The sequence below is a fragment of the Echinops telfairi genome, unplaced genomic scaffold, assembly GCF_000313985.2.
Source record: "Echinops telfairi isolate 266 unplaced genomic scaffold, ASM31398v2 ScPeMD7_23;HRSCAF=83, whole genome shotgun sequence".
NCBI classification, from domain to species: Eukaryota; Metazoa; Chordata; class Mammalia; order Afrosoricida; family Tenrecidae; genus Echinops; species Echinops telfairi.
In genome coordinates this window covers 15,068,546-15,079,333 of record NW_022103920.1, presented here as the reverse complement: position 1 = coordinate 15,079,333, position 10,788 = coordinate 15,068,546, and the positions used below count along the sequence as shown (strand labels likewise).

General features: G+C 51.4%; 1 protein-coding gene across 3 annotated transcripts in view; it reads right to left on the bottom strand.

Annotated features, from left to right (window-relative positions):
- The window catches only part of CEP41 (centrosomal protein 41), a 45,197-nt gene that overhangs the window by 34,034 nt on the left and 375 nt on the right, over positions 1–10,788 (bottom strand). Inside the window, exon 1 of one of the 3 annotated variants that reach the window (XM_045288818.1) lies at positions 2,258–2,307. The exons of the other annotated variants lie outside the window; for them this stretch is intronic. The gene's annotated coding sequence lies outside the window, so the exon portion shown is untranslated. Of the gene's footprint in view, positions 1–2,257; positions 2,308–10,788 lie in introns of those variants that run through there. 3 annotated transcript variants of the gene reach the window in all.

The window sequence follows — 10,788 nt, the reverse complement described above, 5'->3', positions numbered from 1 at the left end:
CCCAGTTTTTAATTTGGCCAAGACAAGACATAAAAACAGAAACAGAACTGTTGCCCCTGAACAACCAGCGACTCTTTTCACACCAAAAAGCGACAGTGGACCCTCCACACATGAAAAGGATGTAGTGCACCCAAAACACTCCCACCATCTCCCATGTTATCCAACTTCCCTCAGACCGGGACGCAGCCTGGGGCTCAGATGTCCGTCTGGAACCAGTGAGTGGATCGATCCTCCCAGAAAAGTTGAGAATCTCCTTTCCCCACCCTTCCAGTCACCAAGGTCTCAGAGGGAAACTATCTACAGCTCCAGCTTCAGCTCCAACTCCCCTGAAAGAAGTGGAAGACTCTCCAAGGAGACAGGGAAACCATTCAGAGCTTGAAAGGGGGGCTTTTGGACAGGTTCCCCAGAAAGGCGGCCATAGAAGGACAAAACAAAACAGTTAAGCTAAACAAAATATAACACAGGGAGAACAGGTGCCTGATAAACTGAGTCAAATAATCTCAGGCATGAGTTAGCATCTTAAGCATTGGTTCTCCACCAGTGGGTCACGACCCCTTTGGGAGTCTAATGACCCTTTCACAGGGGTTGCCAGTTTCATAACAGTAGCAAAATGACAGTGAAGTGGCAACGAAAATAATTTTATGGTTGGGGGTCACCACCATGTGAGGAACTGTATTAAAGGGTCGAGACATTAGGAAGGTTGAGAACCACTGGACTTAGGGGATGGGACTTTGCTTCTTGTTTGCCTCCTTCCCATTCTACATCCTTACCATTTCTATATTCTGATTTCCTGTTTTTTACTGCTGCTTTGTTTTTCCCACCAGTTTCCTAGCAAAGCTTCTTTTGAAACATTCCAGGCTGGTCTCTGCTGAGCCAAGGGGATTTGTCCACACCTAAAGCCAGCATAGCTGAGCCGTGAGGGGGGTCCCTGGAGACCAGGTGTGGGGGCAGCCGGCTGAGGAGGGGAGCGGGTGGGGAAGGCTGGGCCCCCACAGCCTTTCCGCCCACTCGTCCCTCACCCGGACTAATGAGAAAGTCATCTGTCTGAGAAGAAAGAAAAAAGCCTTGTTTCTTTCCCCGGTTTCCGTTTCAGTCCACTGGCTTGGCCCTGACTTTCTGGTTCCCACCAGCCACGGACAGTTATAGATTTTATAGAATGGGTGGACTTTTCCCCTTGAAATTCTTGCTTGGTGTGGTGTATGCTGTTCTTGACCTACTGACCGCCTGGCTCTCTTTCAATTGCATCAACAGGATGGAATGGTGGCCAAAGAGCTGTTTCAAGGAGGACGGCTCCTTCATCCTACAGAGAAAGACACACTGAGCACCAGTCAGGGGATGGTTCCAGAGTGCCCGCTAGGAGTGGGCCACTGGGTTGGGGACATGGAGGGACAAGACCCAGGCTCCACTACCCAGGGCTGCAGGGAAGACAGACAAGGGGGCAAAGAGATGTGGCCCTGCCTAAGGATGGAGCCTGCTGTGACGTTGGCACGATGCCTGGCACCCCCACATGCACAAGTCAACACAGCCTTACTGCCACACCCTGCCCGTCCCCACGTTCTGCCTGCACAGAACCCATACCCAGAGTGTCAAGCTGCGTGTGTGGGGGTGGGAGTTCCAGGGTTCCTGGCAGAGGGGACTCCCGGTACAGGCAGAGCAAGGAGGACCCGGAGAGTCTGGCCAGTTCAAGAGGCCTGAAAGTGACTGGCCAGCCTGGAGCATCCAGATGACACTGGGCCTGAGGAGGAGGAGGGACCCAGGGTGATCACAAAGGGTCTTGTGCTCACACCCTTTAGATCAACCGTTCTCCAACAGGGCTGATTTTGCCCCTTCCTTCCATGGACGGACCTTGGTGGCACAGTGAGTTAAGCGTGGGACTGCTAAATGCAAGGTCAGCGGTTCAAACCTTACTAGGCGGCCCACGGGAGAAAGAGGTGGCAGTCTGCTTTCGTCAAGCCACTGCCTTGGAAACCCTATGTGGTTGTTCTTCTGGGTCCCACGGGATGCTATGAGTCAGAATGACAGCAACTGGGCTTCTTTTGTTTGGTCTTTCCGAAAAACAGGACTGTCGTGAAGAAGAGCGGAGCGTGCTAAGGTTATGGAGACTTGTAGGACTAAGGAGCGGCCGACGAGTGAGGACGAAGGAACGATTTCAAGAGATCTTTCAGCTGTGAAATCAGAAGGATTCCCACCTCCCTGGGGTCACGTGAAGGTGGTGGGACCGATTCCCCCAGGAGGAAGCATCCATGGAGACCAAGACCTGTTCAATGGTGGCTTATCCAGAACGGGAGTGCCCAGGTGGCTCTCTGGGTCCGGAGCTCTCGGGAGAGCGGTCTGGGGAGGAAAACCAAGCTCTGGAGTTGCCAGCATATCAGCAGTAGGTGAAACCATGGCGGACTGAGAAGCCTCCCCACCCCCACCCCCACCGCAGGTGATTACAGTCAAGTGCAGAAGAGGAGCCTGACCATGAGACTCAACATTGAGAGCCTGTAAGAAAGGGGGCGGGCGTGAAAGTAAAAGAAGAGCGTTTCAAGGAGAAGAGAGCGGTCAGCAGTGGCCAACGCTGCCAAGCGTCAAGTCCGTGAGAGAGGGCAGAACCGTGCCCGTGGCTCTGGCACGGAGGGGCACTGTTGGCACCCTTGCTAAAAGCTGGGCTGAAGCAAAAACAACAGCTTTGGGGGCGGGAAAGGAGCCAGAAGGTGTTTTTCTTTCCTCGGGCTTACTGCTACGAGATCAATTTGTTGTTGTGTTTCCCAGAAAGCAGAGATGTGGCTCAGTTTGGTGGGAAAGATGGCAGAAGGGAGAGAAGAAAGGAAAACAGAAGAGGAGGAGGCCCCTGGCCCAGAAGGAAGGTGCAGCTTTGGATACATGTTTAAGAGAAAGATAGGAGAAAGCAGGCAATGAAGAAGTTCATCCGGAGGACACAGGAAGTGGACACAGTTCATCTTTGTCCCAGGAGTACAGGCTCTTGGATAGTAACAAAAAAATATCTTTTTAAAAAATGTCTTAAATCTCCAGAGAGAGTCAAAAGAGAATATATCCCTACACTATCTAGTCCTAGCTCCCAGGAGGCTTCTCAGAATATACTCCTTTTTGCCAACCCGGATAGGGCAGAGCACAACTTCCCCACAGGATTTCTGAGGCTGTAAATCCTCACGGAAGCCGAGGGCCCCATCTTCTTCCCACGGATGTCCAAACCTCAGACCTTTCACTTAGCAGCCGCACCTGGAGCCACTCGACCACCCCCATCAGATGGAAACCTCTCCTCTGCCTGAGTTGGATTTTTCAAGATGGCCACAATATGATTTCCGATCCCACGTACACGGTGAGCTTGGCACGCCTCCCGTGGAACTCTGGGTGAGCCTGTGAGGATGCCGCAAGTGACACTGACTTCTGAGGCTAGGTCCTTGCAGGAACTGTGACCTTATGTGGAAACAGGATCTTCGCAGGGGTCATCAAGGTAAGAGGGAGCTGGTGGCACCAGGAGTTAAACATTGCCTCAGCTTACCAGAAGCTCACAGGTTCAAACCCACCAGCCAATCCAAGGCAGAAGGCTGCGGTCGCCGGTGTCCGTATAGATTTACAGTCTTGGAAACCCTATAGAGCAGTACTATTCCGTCCTATAGGGTCCCCAAGAGCTGGAATCCACGTTTGGTTTTCGTAATGCATCAGGGTGGCCCGTGGATCTCACAAGTGTGGCTGTCATCTAGTTGACCCCAACTCTTTGCAATCAGTTGTGGGCGGAGTCGAACTGTTCACAGGGTTTCAAGGCCGTGAGCCTTCAGAGTGGACTGCCAAGACGATAGCAGTGGCCGGACGTGCAAATGAAGAAATCAACAAGGTAACCCGAGCCTTAGCAACTGCTGCCTGTGGAAACCCCCCAGTGAGGTCCTTCAAGCTCAGCCCAGCTAACCCCTTGCTCTACAAGGAATAACAATAAACCCCCTGTGGTGGTGGGCCACAGAATTTGGAGGTGATTTATTACAAGCCAATATACTGTATACCTAGAGTACCTCCCATCCTTTCTATTTAAGGTCTTGGTTTGGGGTGCGGGGGGTATCGGCAACATCCGCCTCAACCTTTTGCAAGATGCTGCTGTTCTCACCATTCTGCAGGGGCAGGTCTTTGGCAGCTAAGAGTTTCAGAGCTCCCCTGAAGTAGCAAACGTAAAGGTCACTTTTCAGTCCTTAACTTTCAGGATCAGTTGGTACCATCTGATATCCCTTTCTAAAGCCTCACTCTTGTCTATTTCCATGCCCTGGGTTTTTGTCTTCCTGGCTCTCCAAGGACAGGCAGGCCACTCCTCTGACAGCCACTGAAGCACTGAGTCCCCCAGGACGCTACCTGGTGGCCCACCAGTTCAGAGTGAAAAGCTCACTAACCCCAAGGGGTGCCGTGTGAACCCACGCCGAGGGTGGCTCCACAGGAGCTCTGGTGGCGGCGTGGTCATGCTGTGGGCTGCCAACGGCAAGGCCTGCGGTCTAAAACCCCAGCCGGCACCTCAGGAGAGAGATGGGGCTTCCTACGCCCATAGAGAGTTACAGACCCAGAAATTCACAGAGGCAGTTCCACCCTGTCCCATAAGGTCACGATGAGCCGCATGGACTCAATGGGCGTGAGTTTGTTTTGTCTGAGTGAGGTGCCGTCTGAGCGCGATCTGTAAAGATGACAGTTTAGAGAACCCGACAGGGGCAGTTCTACTCTATCACCGGGCCACCAGGAGCTGGAATCGTCTCTGTGGTACTCGACAGTAGCCATGAGGGGCTGTTAGAGGCCTCTGGTTTCCAAAGGGGAAACTCTCACCTGGCCTTCTCTGTGCTTCAGACAGATGCTCATTTTCTCATTCACCCCATATTTATGGAACAACTATCAGGCAGTGGGACGGTGAAGCCGGCATCGCTATCGGATGTGCTTGCACAAATGCCAGAGCACAAACACGCAAACCAAATAATTACGGATTATGGTCTGCTGGGGGAAGATGGCCTATTGAACAAGGCATATAATTTCACTCCCTCCCAAACCTCAATACGTCAGGAAAAGGATATTACTTTGAGAGGCTCGAGCTCCGCCGAAAGAGTGGGGGTGGCAGCAGCAACCATTTGCTGGCAGCTGGGAAGCAGACCATCAAGTGAAAATGGCTTGATGGGTTCAAGAAAGCTGTGTCCTAGGAGGACAAGAAGAGGCCTGGTGGTATAGTCTGGGCTGTTCACCTCAAAGTCAGCAGTTCAAACCCACCAGCCTCCTCGGGAGAAAGACGAGGCTTCATGGAGAGTTACAGTCCCGGAAACCCACAGGGGCAGTTCTACCCTGTCCTACAGGGCTGCTACGCCTTGGCATCAACTCGAGGGCCGTGAGTTTGGTTTGGGTTGAGGAAGACCAGAGGCAAGAACAAATCTGCAAAGGCTGAGAAATGGAGAGTCCTGAGGACCCCTGGAAATGGGGTGGGGGTGCGGGGAGGAAAGAGTGGTTAAAATCAGGGCTGTGAAGACTGTTTGGGAAGCAGACGACCTCTAAGTCCTTCTCCCCACAGAACCGGGCGCTGGTGACTCTTCCCCGCCCAGGCAGAAACCTTCAGTAGATTCCCTGCAAAGGGTTTCTGAACTGGACGGTCTCCAGACACGGCGGAAGGCAGGGTATCATTACTGAAGACAGGGATGCTCAATGAACGATGCCTCATGCGGAGACTAGTTCCCAGCCCTGGTACCTCCAGGAGTTCAACTCTGCTGGTGAGCCACCCCTAGGGGCGATGTCTAGCCTGAGAGGAAAGGGTTGAACGGACTGAGCCCCTTGGTCACAGTCCAGTGACACCACCCTATCACGAAGCCCCCAATGCATGAAAATCTTAACTCAAAAATTTAAATGAACAACTGAATACTCAAACAAATTTGAGGATATCATCAATGAGAGAGAGAAAGAAAACTCAGCAATTTGGAGGAAGCGGTATCTGTTATTCAGGGAGCAAAACCATTGAAAAAAATGATCACCAGAGAAATAAACACAGACACCCACACCATGACTTGGACACAGATATTCACAGGTGCATTATTCATGATCGCTAACAAATGGAGCCAAGCCAAATGTCCATCACTTGGTGAAAGGCCTAATGAAGTGTATGCAGTCTCTCCATACAATGGAGCAATAACAAGAAATGAAGTTCGAACACGTAACACAACAAAGATGAACCCTGACAACGTTACTCTGAGTCAAGGAAGCCAGACTCACATTGCCTGATCCCAATGGTATGAAATATAAGAACCAGCAAATGCAGAGATGGAGAGAGGATTCCCGGTTGCTAGGGAGAAGGTACAGAGTCCTGGTGGTATAATGGTTACGAGTTGGGCTGCTAGCCACAAGGTCAGCAGTTCAAAACCACCAGGCAGCTCTGTGGGAAAAAACACAAACGCGGCTTTCTTCTCTCATGGATTGTTAGTCTCGGAAACTCACAGGGGCAGCTCTACCCTGTCCTTTGAGTTGCGGTAGTGGGTGGGTGGGCTTGGGAGGTAACAGCTAAGGAGTATGGGATTTCTTTTGGGGGGGGGATGTAAATGGTCGAAAGAGGACTGTAATGATGGCTGCAGCCCCATAAATGTACTAAAGTCACTGAACTGAGTGTCTCAACTGAATGGGTTTATGGTACAGAAATTGTATCTCACTAAAGATGTTACAAAAATATTAAATATTTTTGGAAATTAAACTTTAAAGGTGCTATAAAAGATACTGTTAAAAGAATGATGAGACAAGCTACAGAGTTGGAGAAAGTATCTGCAAAGCCACATGCATGACAAAGGACTCACGTATAAGATATAGAAAGAGCTCTCGAAGCCCCAACAGTGAAAACACTGAACAATCCAATTAGAAAACAGGCACAAGATAGATTTCACCACAGAGGATATACAGATGGCAAACGAGCACGTGGAAAGATGTTTAGTACCACTACCCGTTAGGGAAATACAAATGAAGACTGCGATGAAATATCACTACATACCTATTAAAGCAGCTAAAACACAAAACAGTGACAGCACCAAATGTTGCCAAGGAGATACAAAACCTGGATCCCTCCTCTACTGCTGGCGGGCTGTGAAATGGCCCAGCCATTCTGGAAAAGAGTGTGGCAGAAAATAAAATCGTTTCAAAAGCTAAACACGCACGTCATCGCACAACGTAGCCACCGTCCTCCTAGACACCTATTCCAGAGAAGTGACGATTCTAGTGCTCCACAAACACCTGCACACAAAAGGCACAGTCTTACTAACTGCGCCCGAACGGGGACAACCAGAATGCCCTCATGAGGTGCACGCTGAAAGAAACTGTCGTGGAGGCTCACTGCACACTGTGACCCAGCCATCAGAAGGAATGACTGACTGATACATGTAATTGGATGTAGCGCCAACGGCATAACACTGAATGAAAAAGGCCCATCTCGGATGGCTGCCTACGGTATGACTTATACAACATTCTTGAAGTGACGCAATTGAAGAGCTAGAGACACATTAGTGGGTGGCGGGTTGGGGACCCAGGACTGTGGGTATGGCCAGAACGGGGAGATCTTTGCAGTGCTCAGACAGCTCTGTATCTTGATTGTAGTACAGGTGGCTATGCACATCTACACACATGAAAACGTAGCAGAAGACTACACAGACAATGACACACACACCCTGTCCAAATACCAACATCCTGGTTTAATCTGGTACTATAGTTACATAAAGGAGCCGCAATGGTGCAGTGAGTTAGTCTTTGGGCTGCTAGCCTCCAGGTCTGCAGTTCAAACCCACCGAGGGAGAAAGACGAAGCTTTCTACTCCTGTGAAAACTGAGTTTTGGAATCTCAAAGGGAATGCAGTTCTACCTTGCCTTACTGGGTCGCTATGAGTTGGAATCGACTGTAGCAGTGAGTTTCTGAGTCTGAGAGTGATGCAAGAGAACTTTATCGGGGTGGGGAAAGAGTCCATAGCACCTCTCTAAACTGTTTTAGCGACTTCTGGTAAATCTCTATTTCAAAAGGCAAGTTTTTAAAAAGGAGGCGGGAGTATCAAACCGAACTCTGAAAGAACTGAAAACTCAGTAGAAGACTTTGAAAGTTGAGAGCTATTCCTCAGAAGCGTCAGAAGCTCGAGTTGTAGAAATCAGAGGGCTCAAAGTTGAGGGCACTGGAGGGTCGGCACCTGGGCACAACATCCGAATCGTGAGCTGGAGATAGAGAAGGTGGAGAAAACAGGAGAGGGGAAATCAACAACAAAGGAAACCGTGAAATTGTTCCCAAGTGGAAAGACCTGAGCTCCGGGGCCCACCAGCTGCCCAGCCAATGAGTGAGAATGGACTCGCAGCACGGCTTATCTTTGTGCAGCGTCACCTCACCGGGGAAGAAGAGACGAGTCTACCGGCTTTCTGAGTGTTTTCTTTTAAAGAACCAAAGGAGCAGCTCGGCTGGGGCTTCTCCCCACAACACTGCGGATGTTCTCTTTGACCCTGGCGGCTGTCATGGCAAAGAAGCCACCAGGAAGCCAGGCTGTCAACATGCTCACGACTTCCAGCCACGAATTCCACATCCAGCCGAACTCATGGGCAAATGACCAGGTAGGATAAACACATTCGTATGCGTAGCTAACAGGTTCGGCAATGTGGATTTCCTAAGCGCTCTCCAGAAGCGGCTAGTGGCCATGTCTCACCAAATCCAGAAGCTGGGCACCTCTGCCCTAGAGCATAAAGTTGGAACTGCATAGGGCATCCCTGCTCCTCTCCCCCTACACACCTTCCTCTCTCCCCGTATTTCCCCCATTTTCCTGAGCTCATTAATGGGGCCAGAACCAATGAGCATCCCAAGCCAGAAACCTAAGCCATGAATCACATTCTTGTTTCTCCAGCCCAATCAAGTCTTCAGGCATGTGTTGCTGCTACTGGGGGCAGCCAAGTTGATTGGGACCCATAGCTACCTCACGCAAGAGCCAACGGTGCCAAGGATGCGGTCTTGCGTGGGCTCCACAGTCAATGTGCATGGACGCAGCACTCCAGAGATCAAAAGTTGCATTGCATTAGGTAAGTGGGCGTGCGGCACCTCTTTAGAGTACTGAAAAGCAAGGATGTTCCTTTAAGGATTAAGGTGCACCTGACCCAAGCCAGGGTCTTTTTCAATCGCTTCCCGTGTGTGAAAGTTGGACACGGAATAAGGGAAGTCCGTGGAAGAATGGATGCGTAAGTGGTGAGACTTCTACCACTTCCCCCTTCCACCTCTCCCACAGGCCAAAACACCAAACATACTTCAGGCAAGCCAATGCTCCCAATTAGGGACCCTATAGGACAGGGTAGACATGCCCCTGTGAGTTTCCAAGGCTGTAGCTCTTTATGGGATGAAAGAGCTTCACCTCCCGCCCTCGGAGTGGCTAGGGGTTAGGAATGCTGACCTTGCAGTTACCAGCCCCAGCTCCTAACCCACGGACTACCCGGCTCCCTTCCCATGGCAGCCCTTACTAATTCATCATGGCACTGTCCTGAACAGCCTCCGCCACCGGGACATGAAACAGTTTACAAGTCCTGCATGAATCCACCAGAAAGATGAGGCTGTCTGCTCCTGTAAAGACTGAGACCCTCCGAAAAACCAATGGGCACTTTTCTGTCCTAGCGGGCTGCTGTCCGTTGGAACGAGCTTCATGTCCCTGAATTTGGGTTGGGTTTGGTCCTGTCTAAAGGCTAAGGATTTTACAAGGGACAGAGGCCCTTCTAACTTCACACACGCCTTTGTCAAATCCTGCAGGAAACAAAAGCAACCCTGAGATGCAATGATTAAGCGCTCAGCTGCTAACGCAAAAGGTCGGCGGTTTGAACCCACCAGCTGTTCCCAGGGAGAAAGACCTTGTGAGAAAGACCCCGTAAGGATGGTCGTGTGGCCCTACAATTCTGACTCATAGCTACTCTTACAAGACAGAGTCAGCACTGCACCACAGTGCGACGTTCTCTCAGCTTTATGGGAGGGGGCCATGGGGGTGCAGCTGCTAACCAACAGGTCAGTGGTTCCAATCCATCCAACAGCTCCTAGAGAATGACGAGTGATTTTGCTCCCCTGAGGATGACGGCCTAGGAAATTCTATAGGGGGGGTCCTACTCTGCCCTCCAGAGTCACCTCAAGGCCGAACCCGGTCTTGGGCACACAACACCAGAACTATCTGGATTTTGCTACTCCCTCGATGTTCCACATCTCCTCCCAGCTCCCTGCCTCCCCTTGGCGGCACCAGGCGGTTCCTGCCAGCGCCGGAGCCTTGTTTCATATCCGACTCCCAACTGCCTGGTCCTCAAGACTTCACCGCCCTTGTCTGGTCGTCTGTCTTTCCAACTCTACCACCGGTTTGAGGTTCAATGAGTATGGGTTGGAATGAAATGGCCCCAAACGCCGCAGGGCAGTGGGGATGAAATCAACTCAACAAACGCACTGCCTCAGGTAGCTGCCAACACAGACCACCCGACAGGGTGGGATAGAACTGCCCCCTGGGAGTGGCACTTTTTCTGGGAGTAAGGAAAGCCCCATCTCTCTCCCAAGGTGCAGCCCTTAGGGATCACGGCCCAAAGCCTAACCACTAAACCACCGGGGCTCCTTGGCGATGGGCAGGGGGGGTGAGGGGTGCATAAAGGCCCTGGTGATGGCCTGCTAGTGGGTGAAAGGGGCGTCCTATCCGGCCCCACTGTCAACTGTCGTGGTCCGCATTTTCCGGTGCTTCCCACAGGCCCACGAGCAGAACCGTGGCTGCCCAGCGGTTCTGGTGGATTCTGCATTTCCGTTTGGCCACGGGAAGCGCTCTGCGGG